Source organism: Gavialis gangeticus, unplaced genomic scaffold (assembly GCF_001723915.1).
Source record: "Gavialis gangeticus isolate Ggan-Ray unplaced genomic scaffold, GavGan_comp1, whole genome shotgun sequence".
NCBI lineage: Eukaryota > Metazoa > Chordata > Crocodylia > Gavialidae > Gavialis > Gavialis gangeticus.
Window position 1 is genome coordinate 166,526,120 of NW_017729024.1, and position 9,383 is coordinate 166,535,502.

The window sequence follows — 9,383 nt, forward strand, 5'->3', positions numbered from 1 at the left end:
AGCTGAATAAATGCATGTTAAATCAATGGTGGGAAATTGCATGGCTAACTGTTAAGTGCCAGCCAATGGGGAGTTTTAATCACCTGGAAATACAGGATTTCAAATGGGAAAGGCAGCAATTCACTGAAGTCTGATATAGCAGGCGGTCACTATAAAGCAAAGGCCTCCACTAAGCGCTATCCCGTCCATTAGCTGAGACTTCCTGTGGGCAGCATCAAACGTGAGTGTTGACATGGTTTTATGCAAAGCAGCCAAACTCCCAAATTGAATTCCAGCCTTGGTGTGCAGACAGGGACCACGTCCTGTCAGCCACAGTGCCATGTGCTGGAAACGATAAGAATTTGTTTCAACGGAGAAAAGGAAATTGCAATTTTCCGAGCATGCTGTGAAGTCGGGGAGGATTAGTGTGCTGTCACAGGGGCTCAGCAGCACTGGAGGATGAGCTCCAGTGCCTTTAAGATAGAAAACAGGGATGGGAGATCCCTGCAGGGCCCAGGGCTTGGCTACAAATCTCCAGAATCATTTAAAGGTAAATGTTTAGATTTGCACGACTCCCCTCCCCGAACCTGTTCTCACTGGCTGCCGAGGGAATTTGAATGCAGCCCAGACTCTGGAAACGTCATCAGGATCCTGAAGTGACAAGAATCGTGTTATGGTCCCTTACCAAATAAAACCACATTAAAGGAAACCAATGAATAGTTAGAGACAGGAACTGCCAGACTGGATCAGATGGACAACCTGTCTTGGCCAGCTGCTTCAGAGAAGGTGAAAAAACCCTCCAAGGAGCTGGCTAGGGCAGTTCTGCCAGTCCCTGACATTTTGCCATAAGTCTTGCAACATTTGGAGGTGTTATTAATCCAGTCCTGAATGCAGTTACTTAGACAGAAGATGGTCAGCTCTGGGGTTTGTTTGGGTTTGAAGAAGTACGTTTCGAGCCTTCTGGGTAATGGAGAAAAGTTCTAAAGCACGAACCAAGAGCACCCTAGAGGTGCAGAAAACTAATAACAGAAGTTTAAAATCTTTTTTTTTATAATCTCATGATTAGGGGAGCCTTCCTCATGACTTCTGAACACCTAGAACTGGCAACACTGCCTTCAAGGAAAACTTCCTCCAAAACCTCAATATGCCTCGAAACAGGAGATTTATTCTTCCTTCCAATCCCTTTTCAGCACTAACTGCTGTATCTCTGGATATGCTTGTTCTCCATGTGCGTGTGATACATATACATAAAAACACACACACAAGGAAAGTAAGCATATATATAGCTCCCCTCCACCTTTGTAAGGATGTCAACAGCCTTTACATCATCCACAAAAATCCGTCTGTGTCCTAATGGTGTCTATCACGGGCAACAGAGCTGCTGTAAGAGAAAAAGCAATGACCAGAAGGGGGGCAGCCAAAGAATAACCCCCACTTCAGTGTGTAGTTGGCACAAACCAGCCCAATCTAATTTGTGGTAGTTTATGGATGTGTAACTCATCTATGAATGTATGCTATCACAGAGCCCTTATAACCGCCGTACAGTGCTCCATACTGGAGCACCTCGTGCAAAACCCAACTCGACCAATGAAGCACCTGCACAGGATTTCAAAGCAAAAAATCATCCAGAACACCCCTGGTTCAGTGGCCACACAACCCCTCTGGGTTTCTAAATTAATTCAGTGCAATTTGGGTCACCTACAGCCAGAGGTGCCCCCTTTGAAACAGCCAGGCATCTACATCTTGGCTCAACTCCACTGCAACCTAGGTAAGAGGCTGAGCAGCACCGAAACAGCACCTCCGTCCCTGAAAAGAAATCCCCCCCAGCCAAGGCCCTTAGATCAACAAGTCAGTACCTAGCCCATTAAACCACAATGCTCCCAGTGCCTGCATCATTATTATCTTCGAACACAGCATCTGGTACAAAACCCAGCGAAGGCAGTGGGAGTCTTTCCATTTACTTCAGTGGGCTTGGAGCAGGCTTTTTGCCTTTGATGTCTGGCAATACATCTTTTTCTCCAAGAGAATCAGAGATAAGATGAATGATTTTCTTTGAGCGCCGCATTCAGAAAGCATTGTCAGAATATAAAGTAATCTAACACAAACAAACTGATTGGAGCTGTGTGTTCTTGGTAGGTAAAGGATTTAGGGCTGAAAAGACATCAAAATTCATTTTGAGCCGGTACGTCTACCGCAGCTCCGAGGCACACAGCTACGGGCTCATTTAGAATTCCTGCAGCACCTTCCGCATCTCGGGACTGAAATATGAGCGTTTCCTATAGCAAAATAATAATAATACACCTTTCTTCCCAGGAAATTACTGCTTGCCAAATTACCAGCCTCACAAAAGGAGCACATTTAAACTAGTTCCTCTAGCTTCAAAGACTCTGACTGAAGCTGAAAGATGCAGGTCATCTGTTCCTACCTAAGCATGCTGTTACAAAAGAGATGCAGAGCGCAATTCAGGACAGATGACTTCGGTAAGATGATCAAGAGCATGTGAAAACAAATTATTCCACAAAGGAAGCATTTCCACCGCACTAAGACAGTAAAATTGGACTTCAAATTCTAATCTATGATTTTGAACGCTTTTAACACGAATAGGAATTCGGCTGTTTGACCACGTTACCCTGTGTCTGGACACTAAACCAGTCAGCTGAATTCACCATTCACATGGCTGAATTCACGCGTGATCTGTGTGTTACTGAAATAGAAATTAGAGTTTAGAAACAGGGACTGGAAGGGACTTCTAGGGTCATCAAATCCACTCCCCTTCTACTGCAAGCAACTGTCATTTAATCCCTATTGCATCCTGCCCCCTAATTTAAATAGCTCTTCTCCCTCCCTGGCGTTTCTCAGTTCTCACGTTTGTATGCAGAGCAGCCGTATCCCATCTCAGACTTCCTTTTCATCTCTTCTCTTGTGTCTGGCTCTCCATTCACCTGGTCATGCTAACAGCCCTTCTTGGCACTGGCTCTAGCGTGAACCTTGGTGACCAGAACTGCACGCCATATACTGGTACAATGGTACTAATACTTCCTTCTCCCTACAGGAATTATCGCATCTGACAAATCCTAGTCTTGCATCTGCCATTTTTATGGCCTTGTAAATACAAACAGGGACAGCCTCAAGCAGATGAATGAAACCAGTAACTGGAGATCTCCAAGATGTTTTGTCCACAGTCAGACTGGGGGGATGTGGCCAGTCACTGGTAAGAAGCTGCTTCTTCTCCTTCATTTGCTCGTCCCCTCCGAAGCAGTGGGCCACACATACGGGGAGCTGGGTCTCGGAGTACTGTAGGTCAGTGGTCTCCCAACTTTTTTGATCATGCACCTCTATCAGTAAAAAATTTTTGAGCACGCACCCCCAATATATGTTTATTTATATTCGCGCACCCCATCAGTAAAAAAAATGTAAGCACGCACCCCCATATATGTATATTTATATAAATAGAAATAGAAATAGAAGTCCTAATATTTTCTTCCCGCACCCCAATGGATCGTCTTGCGCACCCCCTGAGGTGTGTGCATCCCACTTTGCAGACTACTGCTGTAGGTGAATGGTGACTGGAGGATCTCTCTGCCAAAAACAGTATCCAAGCTAGAGGACTCCATGAGAGCTTTGTACAGATGTGGGCCAAGCGCCAGGTAGGTGCCCTGCAGGTGACGGGTAGAGAAACTTTGGGAAGAGCAGCCATGGGGGCACCCTGGGCTCTAGTGAAGTGGACAGAGACTATTGAGGGCAGATGCGATTTGGCAGGCTCATTGCACAACTTCATATGACCCAATATCCAGTCAGGTGATCTACAGGCTTATATCACCATGCCTTTACACCTCTCCTCTTAGCTACAAACAGCTGTGAAGATTTTTGGAACAGCTTAGTCCTGTGCAAGTAACCGGTCAGTGCCCACTTAACATCCAGAATATGTAGTGAGGACTCAGCTCCATAGGTGACTATAAAGATACCTCTTGATCCACGTGAAACTCATTAATTGCAGCAGGAATTTCAGGCAGATGCTAAGGAATACTTTTTCAGAAAGAAAGTATAGAGGGAAGCCACCATCAAGGCTGGGATCTCACCAACCCTTCTCAGAGAGGTAACTGCCATCTTCATGCCAAGATGAAGTGGAAAGCAGGTCACCAGTCTCAAAGGGCAAGCCCATACGAGTTGTGAGGACCATGTTCAGGTGCCTCTGAAGAACAGGGTCTCTACTGGTGGGAAACACTTCTGCTAGCCCCTGAAAAATCTCAGGCTGACGTTCTTAAGTTCAAAAAAGTGGCCTACAAAGTTCACAATCAAAGAATCACTTGGGCTAGGGATAGAAATTACACAAACACCGGTATAAGTGATCAGAAACCAGTTCAAATCTGTAACACAACAGAAGTTCAGCATGCAGAAACTACTTTCAAAATGGCCAAAACCAGTTTAAGATAAGCCTGGATGTAGTATCAGACTTAACTGATTTAGGTTAAATCCATTTATTGAACTCGTGTCCCAGATTCCCTCCAAATTCAAGTTAACTCACAGTCCCCCAGCATCCCAAGATGCTTTGCACCTCCTCCATAAGCCCTCCCTTGCAGAGTGGGCAAGCTTTGGCCCAAGCTGTCTACTCCAGCTGAGCATGGAGGTGTGCTCTAGTGCCTCCCACCTTCTGGCTCGGGCCACTGCAGGCACGTGGCTGCATTTCCAGAATCAGAAGTGAATGTCTGTTCACTTGCTTGTTGGTTCAATCTGTGCAGCTTAGACTAACCTGTGAAGATGGATTCAGATTCAGCCTTGGGCCTTTTGACTGTCTGTACTTAGCCTTGGAGAAAGGTGTCTGGAGTGGCACCAAGTGGAAAACCTCCACCTTTCCTGGGGAAGTCCTTTCTGCTATGTTTGGAGATGTTTCTAACAGGCACAAAACATCCTTGCTCTACCTGTGAGAGCCATTCAACATCCAAGCTGAGAGGTCAGGGTGTGGAGGTCTGGATAGAGCCCCCTCCCCTCATCATACCGATCAGAGATGTGAGATTCTCCCAGGCAGTACAGGTACTAGGAATGTGTGCTGTATACTAGAATAACTCCCCACAAAGGGGACAATTTCTGAAACCAGGAGTCTTTGGGGATGGCATTTGAATAGCTCCCTGGCCAGAAAGTGAGGGAAGAGTCCCTGGTCCCAAATGTGCTCAAGGGACCAAAATGGCAGCGCTGCCTGATGCAGGAAAGAAACCATTAGGAACAAAGTGTGTGTGGGGGCCAGGGGGCACCTTCAACCCTCACTGTGGGGAAAGTGGGAAAGGGCCTCAGGGATTAAAAGACAAAGCAGGAAAAAAGCAACTATAGGGATGCAGAGGGTGCAAGGCTTCCAGTGGGAACAGGCTGCCAATGCGGACCAGCAAAGTGCCCCAGCCCAGCCAGGCGGCTGAGAGGAAATACCCACTGCCCTTTACCCCCTCACTGCGGGGAAGTAGAGTCACAGCACCCTCTACAGACTCTGCTAAGGCTAAAAGGCTCCAGAGAAAGGCTCAGGGGCTGAGCACAACCACTTGCAAGTGAGAATGTGCCTGGGGACAATTACTCGACAGAGAAACAAGTGGGCAGGAGCCATATCTTAGCCTGTTTACATAAAGCAGAGGGAGACAAAAGGTTATAGACAATACAAGGCTTTTAAGATGCCAGTTCTGCCACCTTCACAATGCACAAATCACCCTTCTCATCCCCACTGAAGCCTTGGAGATCTCATTATTCACTTCGTTCCTGCTTGTTCTGCTGCGGTCCTAGCAGCGCCCCAACAAACAAGACAGATTTCCTTCCAGTCCCATTTGTCCTTTCATCTTCACTCTTTGTACTGGTGTTTATCTTGCTAACGCGTCTGGTCTCTGCCTGGCTTTTGATATTCCTTGTTATTGTTGTTGAGGAACCTTTTCACTAGGTCCGCAAATCCCTAGGAAGATGCCATGGACCACCATCTCAGAGCTAAGTGCCGTCAGGAGAGACGGCATTTGAGCACACTGACAATAACGCCGGAGGGTGCGTCTATATCGTGGACCCAGCTGAGATACCCGAGCTAGCTCTGGAAATGGAGCCGGGAGAGCTGCATTTGCGAGATGCTGGCCCTGCAGTAATTAGCTCTACAGAGAAGAGGAGTTTATTACCCTGAGTGCAGCACCACATTAACGCAGGTGTACTGCTTCTGATGCCAGAGCTGGTGTGCACAAAGCTGGCTTAGGCACTTCCTTCCGACAGCCAGACGTACCCTGAGAGATGCAGAAGTGCTGAGAACGTAGGTGGGACTAGCCACTTCAGATCAGCATTGAACCAATGATCCAAAGGAGAAACAGGGCATTATGCACCTATGAGAGAACAGCAGAGCCTTACTTTTTGTTTTTAAAATTCTTATAGCACTGTTAGTCAGACTTCAAAAGTTTAACAGCAGCTGTCTACCTAGATTTTCAGGCCTCGGTAACTGTAATTTGCTTGCATAACTTCCCCCGGAGTTTCCGCATACTTCACCAGTTATGGTCCTAAACTATCCTGCTGAACGACTGCTGATTCAGTGGTGGGTGAGGTGCAGCGACACTCATCTGAACAAGAAATGCCATATAAATCTAGTTCCTTGTTAGTTATAAGATTTTCTGTAGAACACTAAAGCCTGAAATCTCTTATATCTGTGCACCCAAGCTAACACGTTTAACCTAACATCCTTTTGGAAAGACATGGAATCCAGCTCTCATCTCATATATAGATTTAGAAGCTCTCCCCCTCTTTTTTCTGTTGCAAATTATGGAATTAAATTGTTCGGCTTAGAAAGACATGGCTGCAGCTTTCTGTGTCTATCTGTAAGGTGCATCTCTACCCTGCCATCTGTTTGGGGCACAACCGTTTAATCTATGAGGACTGAAAGGCTTTAATTGACATTGGGGTCAGTGTAAGGGTATGGGGGTGAAATGTAATGTCAGAAGGCAGGGTAGAGATGCACCTTTAGAGACTAACTAAATAAGATATACAGAGAGAGCACAAGGTTTCATGAACTCAGTGATGTGCAGAGGGCAGACCAGATGATCCACTTGTGGCTTCTGCCCTTAAACTGTAAGATCAATTAATATGATTTTCTACCAGATGTCAGTTGAGGTCTTAATCATTTCATGTCTTACAAGTGATATAAAAAGAACATTCATTACTGAACTAATTAAAAATAGATAAAGTTAATCTAGGAAAAATTCGGCAAGTCTCGGAGAACTTAAATTATAACCAAATAATTAAGACTAATCTGTCATGTGACCCGTGAAATATATCACGTGTACCACATTATATCTGCTAACAGAATCAACAACATAATAGACATTGTCAATTCTGCATTCACACAGCCTGCCTGTCTAGAAAGTGCAATCCTGTATTTGGAAAATAGATTAAAGTGGGGTGTTGTAGTTTGCATTTTCATTACGTTGAATTGATAATAGTTGTTTGGGGATCTCAGTAAATTAGATGGTGAAGGTCTGAATCTCTAACACTGACTCAGCTGGGAAGACACTTCAGCACCAAGCCATAGTCACGGGAGCCATGAAGGAGGGTCCAGAGGCTTCTGCGTGAGCTCTTAGGCCTATTATATTAAGAGGGGCAAAAATTGACCAAATGAATTATCTGCTCAGCTCTATTCATAAAGTGGAAATTAAATGTGTCTTCGGCTGTGGGGGTTAACCTGTGAGAGGAAAGGAGGCTTCCTGCAAAATCCCTCTCATCTCTCCCCAGCAGGCCCAGTGAACCCATGCTACCTTCCAGTTTGGAAGGTCAGGACAGAGCTGCCCATGAGGACAGTCACAGAAACACAAGGTTGGAAAGGCCCTCAAGGGTCATTCAGGCCAACCCCCTGCACAAATGCAGGATCCCTTACCCCTAACCCACCCCAGACAGGTGATGTCCAGCCTCTTCTTGCAACCCTCCACAATTCCTGTTGGCAGGTTGTGCCATTGTTTTGCTGCTCTTACAGCTGGGAAGTCTATCCTGAGATCTCATCTGAATTTGCATTACTGCCGTTCCAACCTATTCCCACGTATTGTGCCCCCTGCGCCAAGGGAGAACAATTGTTCTCCCTCTTCTTTACAGCGGCCTTTCAAATATTTGAAAATGGCTATTATTCTTCCCCACCAGTTTGTGGGAGTTGCAGAAGAAGGTGTGGATTCATAGCTTTTATGGCGAAAGGGAGCCTTCGGATTATCTAGGGTGACTGCCTGCAGAACGCACACCATATAGCTTCCCTAAATTAGTTCTTGTTTTAAATGCAATAGCTCATGGTTGGCCTAGTCAGGCAAAAAAATCAGTCTTCCAGGGGGAAAAACATCCAGCCTGACTTAATCTCAACTAAATAACTCCTCTGAGGGAGAATCAGCCATAGCTCTCAATTATTCCTATAGAAATTCACTGTTAAAATCTGCACCTTAGCTCTAGTTCGAATTAGTCCTTCTTCAACTTTCACCCATGAGAGCTTATATGCCCTTGTCTGATAGACTGAAGAGCCCCTCTGCTATCGATTTTTGTTCCCCATGAAGGTATCCTCCATGATTAAGCCACCCTTTGTTAAACAGCACAGACTGAGCTCCGTAAATCCCCTACTAAGGCACGCCATCCAACCCTTTCCTCAATCATAGCTCTACAGTACTTCCCTGAACCCTCTCCAACCTCCTCCTTGAATTGTAGACACCAAAACTGGAGAGAGTATTCCACTACTGGTAACATCAATGCCAGACACAAGATGATATAACCTCCTTGCTCCTATTCAATAGTCTCCTGTTTATGCATCTAAAAAAGCTCATTTGACCTTTCAGCCACAGCACTGAACTGGAACCCTATGTTTAGCTGCCTATCTACCATGACACCCAAGTCTTCGAAAGAGTCGCTTGCTCCCAGAATAGGATTCCCTGCTCTATAATCATGGGCTACATTCTTGTTTTCCAGATGCATGAGCTTTCTGAGATTTCTTGACAGCTGATTCTTAATTCATTATGGTTGACTGATGCTGTAAAGTGCTATGTTTTTAATCAGAAAGTTATTCAGTAATATGGCAAGCACCTTACAAAAGTCTAAGTGCGTTACAGCAATGTACTTATCATTACCTACCAAAAAACTTATGGAATAGAAGCCAGGTTGATAAGACTGGTTTTCCATAAGGCTATGCTGACTGGCATTATCTGTATTCCTCTCCTTTAATTCTTTAATGTGTATAAACTTTTCCATTATTTCATAGTTTCATAGTTTCATAGTTTCTAGGGTCGGAAGGGACCTGAGAAGATCATCTAGTCCGACCCCCTGCCATGGCAGGAAAGAGTACTGGGGTCAAACAACCCCAGCAAGGTGTTCATCTAACCTCTTCTTAAAAACCCCCAGGGTAGGAGCCTGCACCACTTCTCTTGGAAGTTGGTTCCAGA

General features: G+C 45.4%; 1 protein-coding gene and 1 long non-coding RNA gene across 3 annotated transcripts in view; one reads left to right on the plus strand and one right to left on the minus strand.

The window, feature by feature from the left end:
- DNAI1 (dynein axonemal intermediate chain 1) overlaps positions 1-9,383 on the minus strand; it is a 239,635-nt gene that overhangs the window by 164,508 nt on the left and 65,744 nt on the right. The window lies entirely within an intron of this gene.
- Positions 2,870-9,383, plus strand: part of LOC109297964 — a 9,162-nt gene continuing 2,648 nt past the window's right edge. Inside the window, exons 1-2 of the long non-coding RNA XR_002097475.1 lie at positions 2,870-3,279; positions 3,535-3,626. This is a non-coding gene — a long non-coding RNA (uncharacterized LOC109297964). The remainder of the gene's footprint in view (positions 3,280-3,534; positions 3,627-9,383) is intronic.